This window comes from Anser brachyrhynchus (genome assembly GCF_964034855.1).
Source record: "Anser brachyrhynchus genome assembly, chromosome: 1".
Taxonomy (NCBI): Eukaryota; Metazoa; Chordata; class Aves; order Anseriformes; family Anatidae; genus Anser; species Anser brachyrhynchus.
In genome coordinates, this window is record NC_137694.1 from 97,950,592 (window position 1) to 97,963,678 (window position 13,087).

The following is a 13,087-nucleotide window of genomic DNA, read 5'->3' on the forward strand; positions in this document are numbered from 1 at the left end:
GGGTGGCATCTCTTTTTAAGCCATGACATTTTGACAAACAATGATGCTTTGTGTTACCCTCTGGTGAGAAGAAATGTGAGCAGAATGGTTTCAGGCTATCTGAAAAGCAGCTTGGGAAGGAAGACTGCTGTGTACTATTCCCAGATCAGTCATTTACTTGCTCCATGTATTTGGATAAGATATTTAGTCCTTATCTATATGCCAAGGTTGTACTGCTTTGCTTTAACTGTACCAGATCAGTAAAGCTGTACAAACTCTAGTATTAACACAACTATATTGGTATTAAAGTACTTTTATCAGAATAATGTGTTCATGTGGGCAAAGGGAATAATCTTACCACTATAATGTACCTTTGTACCATTATAACTGCTGGCACAGCGGGGAGTGGACTGTTATAATGCCAAGATAAAAAGATCTCAGCCCTCACCAAAATACTTACACCTAGTGCTAATATTGTGCATAGACCACCTCTGGTGTCTCAGCTTCCCCAGCTGTAAGAGACTTGTAGTTTGTGCCTTACAGGGCCGATGAGCCTTAATTTATATCTGTAACAAGGCTTCAAAAGTCTGCATGAAAGGTGACAGGGTTTTTTAGCCACTCAATACTTTTTTTTTTTTAAAAATCAAATTTCTAAGAAGTGTTTGCAAGAGATAGCTGTGCCCCCAAAACATGTCATAGCAGAGCAGTTTAGCGGGGCTTGCCTCATTTTTCTGTGAACATTCACATTACATTTAACTCAGACTTCTGACAGCTATTTCATGACATATTGATTGTGAAACCATCCCTATTATTTCGTGTATTAATAGGGAAATCCACTCCTCTACTTCTCCGGCCTTCAGGGACTGGCTTTTCCCTCCCACTGCCATTAGCCTGACAAGCAATAGTTAAATCAAGGGGTACAAAAGAAAAAAAAAAATCTTTCTCGAGACAAACATACAATAAGGGTGTTTTCTGTGCTGCTTTTAGCCAAAAAATCCGGGAGGGGGAAAAAAGTCAAGAGGCTGCCACCTGTTGGGAGAAAGGAGGGAGAACATGAGAGCCTCAAACCCTGGCAGCACCTGACAGGAGTTGAGCAATGTTGGGCTAATTGTTGGTGTAAATGACATCAGCATTTGGCCTGCGATCAGTAGCTTCTCTCCGAATAATTTAGTAAGTACAAATATTAAAAAATACTTGGAGTTAGACATTAACCAGATTAAATGTTTAGACAGCAATAGTAAAATGCATTTGATCAAACTTTATGGACTGAAACTCAAACAGTTTTATTTAGTAATAATAATGGGGATACTGATGCAATTCTTAGTTAATCAAAAGGGAAAACTCAGAAGCAACAGTCTTTTGAAATGGAAGAAATATCATTTCAAGGGCAACTCCAAATTCGTTCACGAAAGATTTCCTAATCCATGAGCCCATTCTAATCGCTCCTTTCCCACAGGCACTCGTTCTGAGTGCCAGGGCCACTGATGTTTTCTCCAGGTTCACTGTCCATTTGAAAGCCGTGGAGCTGGATGCTTTGCAGCAGACTTTCCAGTGCATCTTGCATCCCACACAGCTGCTCAGCCCTGCATTGACTCAGCTGTCTGCTACAGTGAATGTGAGGCTCTGACCAAACATTAATGGGAAAACCTTGGACCTTCAAGGGTCCCAGGAGATGCCTACACAGAAATGGATGCAGAAGACCAGGATCCTCTTTATTGTCACGCTCTAAAGACTTATACGCCTTTGTTTTCCAAACATCCAAGTAGAACATAACCCATACCATATACGTAAATGCCCCCATCTACTTTCTTCCAAAACATATAGTGTTAAAGCAAAGTTCAAGGACATTACAACAGAGTCCCCCTTTTTAGGACAGAGCTTGGGTCCAGGAATTCTGTTAAGCTGTAGGAAAAGCGAGGCCTTAGAGGGTTCCCCTGGATTTCAAGTGCTGGAGCCTTCCCACCAGGCCTGCTTTCCAAATCACCTCCACCAGCATGGAGCTCCAGCCCAAAGCTGCTTGCTTGTGTCTAGGGAGGGGATCACATCTGGCTTGAATTTAGCATTTGCTGTTTGTTAGCACTCCAAAGGCTGTTTAATTTATGTGCAGCCTGCATGTGTGCACACATGTGTGTATGTATGTATTAAAGAAGACAGCTGGTTGTATGCAGGCAAGGTTGACTGTCACCCCGAGGCAAGAGGCCCATGGAAAGCAGGGTGGCCGGTGTTGCATTATTGCCCTTTACAATTCTTTGACCTCTGCTTGATATATTTTTCCATAACCCTAGGCAGTGAGCTCTCTGTGGGTGGGAACTATCTGTGTGTTATTGTCTGTTAAATGAGGCCCTTGTTGTGGAACAGTTTCTGAACATCACTGCTAGGCAAATAATGCCAACAGGCAAGGTGGCCAGCATCTGTCTTTTCTGGTCCACCCCAGGCAGGGTGGGTATCGCCTGATCCAGGGGAAGCTGGCCTGCAACAGGAGCAAAAAGCTGTTCCTTTAGAAATATGCTGACACCAGCAAAGCACGAAAGCCACAAGTCCCAAGAGCAAGAATGATACACAACACGTGAAGCAATAACTAGGGTAGCAGCTCACAAAGGTGACCCACAGACCTTCTGAGATGGACAGTTGGGAGCCAAGGCAAGCACAGCCTCGTGCAACAGCATGAGATAGCACTCTGCCCAGGCATAGCAGAAGCACATGGAGTCATTGGAGTTAGCCCTTTCAGTTGCTGCTGAGCTTATTGCTAAAAAGGAGCAGTGCTAGCACATCAAGGTGATGCCCAGGAGACTCATACCTACATTTCTGACCCTGTAATATTTCTTTGTCCTGCAGGAATTGAAGTGTCTTTAATACACTGAGAGAACTCAGCGCTTTTCAATGGAGTTTGCACTGTGGGGCAGAAAATAAGTGTAGAACAGAGGAGATTTTGCCTTCTTCACAGTATCCAGTATGTGACAGCGCTGTCAGGATGTTTATACACAGGTGCTACTGTTGTTCAAGTGAGTGACAGTGGTTGCAACATGCACCATGAATGACAACTGAAATTCAAAGCTATACCAGTATAAAGTTGAGAGGCCCTTAGCTCAAAGTAGATGTGACAGAGGGCCCGCAGTATTCCCTGATTCTCTGGGAATAACATTTATATTTTGCCATGAAACTGTGCTTCAGAATGCAAGTCCTTAGGGTTACTAGGGAGGCACTGAAAGCATCAGCTGAATGTACCTGATGCAGTATTGCCTGACTGCTTTTTTGGCCTCTGAGGCTTTAGACTGGGGGGAATTACAAATATTGAGTTCCTCTCCAGGGGACATTAACTCTGGAATATAACGCTAGGCATTAAATTACAAAGCATACAATCACTTCACTGCTAACCAACTCATGCTTGTACCAGAAACCTCACTTAATCCTCACACCTTCCCCAGTCCCACAAACTCCTGTTGCCTTCTACTCAACCATCCAGTTTAGTTTGGCAATACATGAACCCTTTTTTAAGTGGTGTCAGGACAAAAAAACGTTTGTCATTCTGAAAATTGAAAGTAAAAAGATTAAAATATTGAACACTAAGTTGTGTATTATATTTTTATAAACAAGACTTGATTTTCACATTTCATTAAAAATGTACCTTAAAAATTAGATTCAAGACAATCAATGTCTAGTCTACTGCACCATCAAGATAAGAACCCAAGACGTTTTTAAAGGGTCTGTCTGGCGTCCTGTAAAGTTTAATGTGATTGAAGGGCCCTGATCATGTAGAATCTTGTTCAAGAAGCTGGAAATCATGAGATACAGGTACTGCTTTGTTGTGCTGTCAACTTGCTGAGAGTCCTTGGACAACTGGCTCATGTTGTCTTTTTCCATCAGAAAGCAGTAATATTTAAAACTTCTGCCTACAGTTAAGAGCACGAAGCAAGTAGAATAGAGCTGTTAACTCATATGCTATTTGCTAGCATTACTCTGGGATAAACAATGAGAATTGCAATTACGGGCAGGGTGAACATTACCATACTTGCAATAATGGAATAAGATTGCACCGAGTATTAAAGCTAGAGACCTATAAGTGTTAGCTCTCTTACCACTTCCCAGAACAAGCTCATCTCCGTTCTCTGGACAGCTAACAGCACACACTGCATATAGTGACAACGCAGAAGTGACAGCTCTCAGCCTCTGCTCACTGCCTCACTTACGTTCACATTAGGATATGACCTACAGGGTTGCAGGGGCATCGTGTTGCCTGACTGCTGGATGATGTCAGCCCCAGTCATCTATGTATCATGGCTCTGGGGCACTGAATCATTTCCTTTTTTGTGCCCTTTCTGATGGAGAGGATCTGGAAGTAAGTGCTTTCACCTTTCATAGCCCCTGGCTAGCTGTGTCTGGCACGGGAACCCATCATACTGAGCAGGCTGTGCTGGAACTTCCCATTTTAACCGTAAGAGCTTAGAAATTATGGTGCTGCCATCCCATCTAGTGGAGGGATCAGATTAATTCATCAGCTGCTTGTTGCTAAGTAAGCACATACTTCTGCTGTGACTAGGAGCAGAGCCACCAGCCTGGTCAGGATATAAGCAATCCACACAATGTGCTCACACATTGTTGAGTGACCTGGTGTGGGACAAATTGGGTGCACTTTCTGGCAAGAAAAAAAAAGTCTGAAAGTTTACACTGACATCCAGTAGCAATACCTGTGTCAGAAGACCAAGTCAGGAAGTCAATCTAATAGTTTGGGAGGGATCACCAACAGAAATCCAGCTCTGCAGCAACGCTTCACTAACCAAGAGCAATGGGGAAGTGAGGAATCTATTACTTGACCTAGGTCTTTGTAGCTTCTCTCCTTGCCCCCACACAAATGCAGCTGTTTTCAACACATCTTCCTGTCAGCTCAAGAAAAAATGTGAGCCTCAGCCCTTTCCATGGCTGTGGAAAAACTGGCTGAAGCCATTTGCACCGGGAAGGAACAGCTAGCTACCCCTGACTGCAGGCAACAGCTTTGCTGCTGCAGGGCAGGAACATGAGAAACAGCTGTAGTTTCTGAGCTGCTGCCAAGAATTAAAACTAATTAGCCATTTCGAGGCTAGCATAAACACTGGTTCTCTTTGAATCCTCCTACAACCTCCGTAAGGGTCATGATCCACCATGGAGGAACTTTCACCTACTTCACAGGCAGGATGGGGAGGGAGAGATCACTCCTTCCTACACGGAAGAGACTGTAGAGCCAAGAACTGTTGTGTTTTCCTTCCCTGAGCAAGGGAACTGTCTCCTATCAGGTCAGATGAGCAGGGCACATTACAAAAAATCTAGCACTAGAAGAGTAAGCCGTCCCTGTACCTGTACAGAACATTATTTCGCCTGGCACTAAGGAAACAGAGTGGGGGAATATCTGTAATGCATCTGATAGAATGAGCCTGCATGACTCCTCGTTGAGGATCACCTCTGCCAGCCTGTGGCCTCATTCCCCACCACGGACCCCCCCCGTGCAGCCACACAGTGCAGAGCTCTGTGCAGCTGCCCTGGGGCAGGCAGCTGCTATAGGGTGACACAGGCTGGATTTTGCCATCCTGCAACTTCGCATGTGCTAGGATGAGAGGTAGTCGGTTTTGAACAAGAAGTCTGCAGAGTCTTTCTAATCCATCATTCATTTGATGAGATCCCTTCAGGTTTCCTCTTTTAGAGGTCTGTGCGCTCTAGCCCAGCTTTTCAGACAAGAGGAGTCCTTAGAGCCATCACTCTTGCTGGGGAACAGCTTTGGGGCAAGTGGGCACACAAGATAGGGGAGGGTGCCCCCATCCTGGCAGGTTATACACTGCAGGTAAGGATCAGACATCACTAAGGCAGCATAGGACTAACTTACTTCCACAAAGCACGTGGAAACAGGTTTTGTAGATCACCCACAGATGCCAGCTAAAGGTTTGCTAATGCAAAATAAGCAGCATCTGATTTTGTTCTTTCCCCTCACCCTCATCATAATTAGATCACCAGTGAGTTAAATCATCATTTCTTTACACAACAAGAATACAATGCCTTCTGCTATTGATCAGTGCCTCCAGCTCGTGCACGCACAGCCCCATATCCCATTATTTCCAGTGGTACAAAAGTGCTGTCTTCAAAGTGCACTAGATGGCAGTGTTCCTTTTGAATCACTGCAGAGCCACCGATCCACCATGATCACTCAGAAAGCAAGGCCCTAACATGTTGGCATTGTCAATTCCAGGGTATTCTTCCAAAATTTGGGCTGCCAACCCTTGTGCCATTCTGAAATGGAAGATTGCCTCCTCGACTCCCTTCTGCTGTCACCTCTGGGCAAGCCTTCTTCACATTTAGTTGTCCACTATTGCTTCTTGCTGTTGAGCCCTCAGAGGTAGGGCTGAGGGCAAGGATGAGTTGTGTTTCTGCAGCACAGGGCTCATAGGTAGCTTAACCTTATTCAGGCTGAGCTTAAAAGTCACAGCAACTCCCCCATTGCAAGCTTTGATCTGTTGTCTGCATCGATCCTTGGGATTCTTTGGAACAGACCGTGCTTCCTTCAGGTATCAGTATGAATTTAGAACATTAAAAGAAACACATTTGGCTTTCAGGTATGAAGTGAAGGGTATTTTTGCTCTGAGATGCTGGAGGTGCTCTGAATCAACACACCTCACCAGGGCAATACCACATCAAGACACATGTTGGGAGAGTCATTTTGATAGCATCATCTCAGGTTTGAACTTGCTGCCCACTCACAGGGGGTTCTTGACACATTCATTAGCATTACCTCTAGTGAGAAATTTAATTTTAGCCAGCTGTCTCCACTGTGCAGCTCTGCCCCCTTTTGTGCCGAAAGGGAAGCTTCAAGCCATTCTGCAGCTGTGCTTTTAGGAGAGGAAGCAGCTCCAAAGGAAAGTGTACTCTTCATCTGATCTTGAAGGGACAAGGGTGGAGAGCAGCCCAGCAGAGGAAACAGAAGATGAGCAAAGCAGTGCTCAAACTGCCTGGGCTGAATTCTACCCCTCATAAAGCAGGGAAGTTGTGGAAGGCAATTTAGGAGGGAAATTTGATAAGTGTTAAACAAATCCCAAGTGGCTGAATGACAGAAGTCCTGTCACCCTCGGACTCTGCTGGGGAGTTGAAGGTAAAATTGCTCCCCTGGTGATCAACCCTTGAGAAGCCCCAACACTGCATTTGCTGGGTGCCATACCCTGCCAGCAGCCCTGTGCTACGCTCCAGATAAACCTCACCACTCTGGAGCTGGCAGTCTACATCCTGATGCTACGCCTCCGGCTCCCTGCCAGTTGCCATCTCCTGCAGCCTGGGGTTACGGTGTCATTTTGGTGGCCAAACATACCGGCCCCTGGGGGGTAGTTTCTGGTGGCAAACCTCGCTCGTCTCCTTAGCCAAGAGAGGGCAGCATTCTCCCTCGGCTGGGAAGGCAGGGGAGGAGGGAGCCGGCTGGCCACAGACTTTCCAGGAAAAGGCATGCTTTATCAGATGGCATTTTAGAACAGACATTCATTTCAAGACTTCGTGCATCTGTTTAGAGAGATGCCAACTGATTTACACCTTGGGGTCACCAAGGACACTATCCTACCCATAAACAAAATCTGAGCCCATCCTAGGCTTGCCACCCCCAGCTACCCATGCCTGCCTTTATCCCAGCAAGGTGTGGCAGTCTCCTGGAAGCGAGCATCCCTGCCCAGGTGGTGGCACAGCACCAAAGGGAGCAACACCTCTATTTCAGACTGGAAAGTAATGCTTTTAGCTTCACCCTGCAAGGTGGTGCTGGAGGGGAGGCATGAGAGGAGTAGTGGGCAGGTACTCCACATTTCTTACTGTCTTATATTTGTATGTAAGCAATGCTAAAACTGGATTTAGGAAGCAGACAGTGGATGGAAATAGAGGAGTCCAGCATCTAGCAAGTGACTTGCATACCAAATGGAGACCTCTGCTTCCCAGAGCTGCATCTCCTTCAAACAGCCATCTACATGATCTACTGAGGATGCCCATGGAGGCTCTCATTGGTGCCTGCAGTTTATTTCTGGCAGTCTTCAGGCACTGAGCTTCTGATGAGCTCAGAGGAAGTGTGGTGCTGTTGAAAAATCCTGCTGTTTGACTTGTGCTGCAGCAAGGGAGAAAGACACAAAAGCATTTCCCTGCTCAGGTTCCACCTGCAACAGGTGAGAACTCAAGAGGAAATGCAGATAGCTACTGCTGCACCATTTCTCTAAGCAAGGGAAGTGACTGATCACAGAAGGGTTCCCCATTCAGAGAACTAGCACTCACTTGTAGAGTTGGGGGAGAAAAAAAGAACAAGCCCATGCTGACAGATGTGCCACCAGCATTTCACTTCAGAGCTGCTGTGGTATGCTTATTATTGGTCTAATTAATGAGCTTGAAAGACTAGGAGTCACAAGGTTCATATGTAAAACAGATGGTAGACAGGACATCAATACAGCTTTTAGATTGTGCTGGAAAAAAAAAGCAGAAGCTTTCTCTTGAAATAATTTCTGAGCAGCATTTGATTTACAGTTCTAATGCAGCACACTACTTATACTGTTGCAAACATTTAAGAATGAGGTTCTCACTGAAGTTGAATTTAACTACAGCAGTAGATGAGGGTGGCTTGAATCAAACGCTGAGAACATTACAGCGCTGTGCAAGATAAGTAGGTCTTATTGCTAGCTCCACTACTGACCCGACAAGCCATTTCACCCCTGCCCTTCTGCCAGCCTTATTTAAAAAGGGAAATACCTTCTCTTTATAATTCCTGGTGATACTTTTAAACTACATGTTATTAACTATCCTAGCAGACAGAGGGAAAATTGAGGACTGTTAGAAGTTCACATCCTTCAAATTCTGAGCACTGCAATATTTAAGCTGATAAGTACTTTTCACCAACTTCAGTAGAATAATTTCAAAGAAAAGTTAAACTGAGCCACCATGGACTGGTGCACTCAGACACTGCATAGTTCAAGTCACCTCTGACTCAGTCTGGTCCTTCCATAAGCCACAGGGAAGGAGAGAGACCCTGAAGACACAGTGAAAGCCAACAAGTTGGCATTTGTCAGACTATAGCTGACCAATCCTTGTCTAAACATACTTGGGGACAGTGCCTAGTGGATAAATGGAAGATGAGCAGAACTCATGCCACCATACCCATGGGAGTCAAATCTAAACAGCTGGATGGATCCAAAGAGCACTGAAGATATGTTATAGATAGACACGTCCTAGCCACTAGACCATGTGCCCAAAGGCCAAGCACCAGTTTGTGCTCTGGCTGTTGGCTCATAGTCACATCTCCATCACAGCTGGACACTCCTACTCCTGAAAGTGTGTGAACCCCAGGGTGGGAGAACATGCTACACTTCCACTTCCATTTAGTGTAACAGGCTTGGCTGTCAGCTTCACCATCACCGTGACACTGGTTGCTGGGTTTAAGGATGAAGAGAAAAATGTGCTCTCCAGGACAGAGGCCAACTGCAGTCAGTGTTCCACAAGCCCAGCACTGAGCTGGAAACCACGTAGTGAGAGTTTAGCAAAAGCTTAGTGTGATCCATTGACCAGAGCTATTGAAGGGGTGACTGCTGACTGAAAAGCAGCCAGGGACATTCAGAGCTCGGTCTCATAAGAAACCGGGCAGGAGCAGAATAGCAGAGTGCTGTTCATGTAGCCTGTGCCTGCCAGGGCCACAGGGGATGCTGGATGTGCTCTGCACTCCCGGTGAGGAGGGGGAAAACCCCATGCTCAGCCATTTGTCTTTACCTAAAGCTCTGATCATGACTGATTTTAGCAGAAAGATTGAAGAGACTCTCCACACCCAGCAATTAACTTCTGTACCATTTGTTGCAATGGTCAGAGCAGAGGTCATCTGACATGCTCACCTCTGGTGAAGCATTGAGAGTAGCATGAGGATTTGCAGCTCTCAGACTTATTTCTGTGGGAAGCAGAGACATTTGGCATGCTAAAAGCAAATGGGATCAGTGGTTTTCCTGTATTTCTTTAAAGTACTAAAGGGACCAGGTTCATTCAAGCCACAGGAAGGCACATTAATATCCAATAAGCTTTTGGCAGAACGCAGAAGAGCAGTGAACACTTGCCAGAAGGCTTGCAATGCAGAGACTTGGGACTAGGCAGATCCAGTAATAGGCTGGAGCACCTACAATGGTAATTAGGCAGAAGTGCACCGCTCAATACCCCTTCTCCTTTCTCACCAGCCCTCCCCAGTCTCTTTGCTTTCCTCGAGAGAAAAGGAGGATATCTTTACATACCTTTAGCCCAATTCCGCAAACCAGAGATCTTCACAGTGCTGCTTGTATGAAGCCATGTGCAAAAATAAACCCCTCCAAAGACAAATCTGTCCTACTGCCTTTTCCACAGGAGGGATGAAGAATGAGAATAACACAACTGCATCCCTATGTGGGTGACACTTGAACTTGCACATTATGGATTTCCAAGCTTGATTTTGCTACTTTGTGTACCTGATTGAAGCACTTCTGTGCTGTGTTCCTGCCTCACCCTGACCAAGGCAAAAGTAGTAAGCTTTCCTCAAAGTACCCTTCAAGTCTGAATCCCCCTATGTCATGGGAAACTACTGTGACCACAAGATATTCTTTTAGGGAGAATCATCTCTGGCTACATTGAAGGAGAACAATTGCTTGCATACTTCATGTAGAGATAACACACACCTGCATTCAGCAGAGTATCTAACAGCAGTGCATGTGTAGGATGGGATCCATCCTTCTGTGGGATCATGTTGGGACCCAGATGAAGAAATTGTCCACATTTCTTTTAAAGTCTCTCTTTCACTGCATTTCTTTCCATGTCTCCCACCTCCTGACATCTTTTGGTTTCCTGACCTGAGACAAACCAGCCCAACCCTTGAGCCAACACACCTGCAGGAGCCTCATGCTCAGCTCAGTGGTGGGAACAAGCTGCCAGGGAGGGGCAGCACACAGCATCACTGATGGTACCCCCACACAGGGGAACCCCAGTTCTCAGAGCAGAATAGAAGATAGACCTGACTAAACACGGTGACTGCGCAGGCAGGGCAGAGGGCTCACTCACCCCAGTGCTTCCTAATTGCCAGGATTTCAGCAGCTCCTTCCTGACCCTCGCTCAACAAGCTGGTTTCTGTAGATTTCATTCTGTGCCCTTTGTCTCCCCCCTCAGATGCTGCACAGGGAGGCTAAATCTAGCCCAGGTGCCTGGGCTGTGCCCTAAGGGCCACAGCAGCTGAGCACTGCAGCACCCAGCTCCCCTCCTGCATCTTGATCTGCACAGCAGGGAGCCACAGAGTCTGGTGACTAAAGCACAGGCTCGGGCATGGCTTTCTGCTGCCAATTTCAACATTGACATCTTGTGTTATTAACTAATGCTCACAAACAAAAAGGACATCGATGGTTTACTGCTTAAGCACACTTAGCACTTAAAAGAGAAGGTTATTCTCTCAATGAGTGCTCCTGGCATTTAACATATCAGCCCTCTGCAGTCTCTTATTTAGAGAGATTTCCTTACACTTTGTTTTCACTGCCTCATCTTTCATTGTAATTACACAAGCTCGCATTAAAAATAGGGTATCTGTTTTTATAGAGGTTCAACAATTGCAAGCAGGAATGCTCCTGCTATTCTTCAGGAGATATTTCCAGTGAATAATTACTGTTTCTGCAGTGCCATCCTTCCCACCCTCCCACCCCTCAATTCTCCATGAACTTCTATAGGAAGCCATGTTGCTCACCTTACAGCACAGATTATTTCTGAGGCAGAGCACAATTAACAGTGCTCAGAACCATAAATCTTCAGACAGAAGCTGACAAATAACTTGATATCCAGATGAAGCGGAAGGGAAAAAATGCAGCTAGACATCAGATTTTGGAGTGCCCGTGCTTTATGAGGATGCTCCAGGAATCACAATGACTATAAATGGTCAGAAAACTCCATTTTAGGTTTCATGCAAGAGATGGCACTGTTAGTACCAGCAATTAATTTAGAAGCAGGAGGGGGTGTACGTGGGAGGGCACAGATGTATTTTTAAAGGTAGATTATAAACATTAATATTAGAAGAGGTATTTTTGTTTCTGTTTTGATTAACAGAAGGATATTAATTTTTAACTTCAGGAAAAACTCATGCACTCCATTGCAAACAGATTGATATTTCACTAGGACACAGGAAACAGAAAATAGAGTCAGCTGGGAAAGGAAACCCAGAAATCCAATGCCAACCAAGCTAGATATGTTTCCTCTTTAACCCAGAATTGATTTTATTTTTTTCTTATCCCAATGAAAAAAAATGGGAATACTCATGTGCCTGACCAGCATCACAAGCAGGAAAAGGTGAAGAGCTTATATCTCTCTAGGCAAGCATCGTGTGAACATTTACTTGCTGGATGCCACAGGTAGTAGCCAAACATTTCTAGTTTTAAAAATCCCAAAGTAGAGTTAACAATCTCAGCAAAGCAAGCAATACTCACAGAGTCAACTTCCATGCCTTAATTCACTACTCAGCTCTCATTTCTTTCTGCCCTTGCACTTACCTTACCTGCTTGACCTGCCAGTGAAGTCTCACCAGCACTGAACCTCCACCACCTAGCACATACAGCCAAAAGCACTGAACTGGTCAATGCCTCTTTTAAACCTTGGCCCTGGACTGGGATTACAAATGAGTTAACAATCAGCTGGTGGATCCTGACCTGGCAGGTGTCCCTAAACCCCCACAGAGCTAACACAGTGCAGCTGAGTGAGGTGGTGCCATTGCTCTTATAGGCAGAAGTACCCAGTACTTGGTGTATTTACTGTGGTGTGAGGCATCCAGTCTCCCTTCTTAACTAGGGAAGCAAGCAGACGCTATGCTGGGATGTGCTTTTTGGTATTTAATACAAGTTTCTTTCAAAAAAGTTGGTTTTGGAACAGAAGCTCTTCCTCCACGCTACCCTGGCAGCGTGTTCCTAGCCCTTTCTCATGCGAATATGAGCATCCATGCAGCTGTGCATCCAGCTTTTGTATGTGGTTGGGCTGACTTTCAGTTCTGTGATCCAGCTTACCTTGTGCTTTGTGAACGTTTGTGACGACAAAGGAAAAATGGGGAAAAGGGGCTAGATGTGCCCCTTTTCTCCTCAGCCTGCTTTTGGAGCAACTGAAA

At 45.4% G+C, this 13,087-nt stretch overlaps 1 long non-coding RNA gene across 2 annotated transcripts in view; it reads right to left on the reverse strand.

The window, feature by feature from the left end:
- The window catches only part of LOC308188315, a 34,284-nt gene extending 21,633 nt beyond the window's left edge, over positions 1-12,651 (reverse strand). For both annotated transcript variants that reach the window (XR_013945397.1, XR_013945398.1), the window contains exon 1: positions 12,483-12,651. This is a non-coding gene — a long non-coding RNA (uncharacterized lncRNA). The remainder of the gene's footprint in view (positions 1-12,482) is intronic.
- Positions 12,652-13,087: the final 436 nt, after the last annotated feature.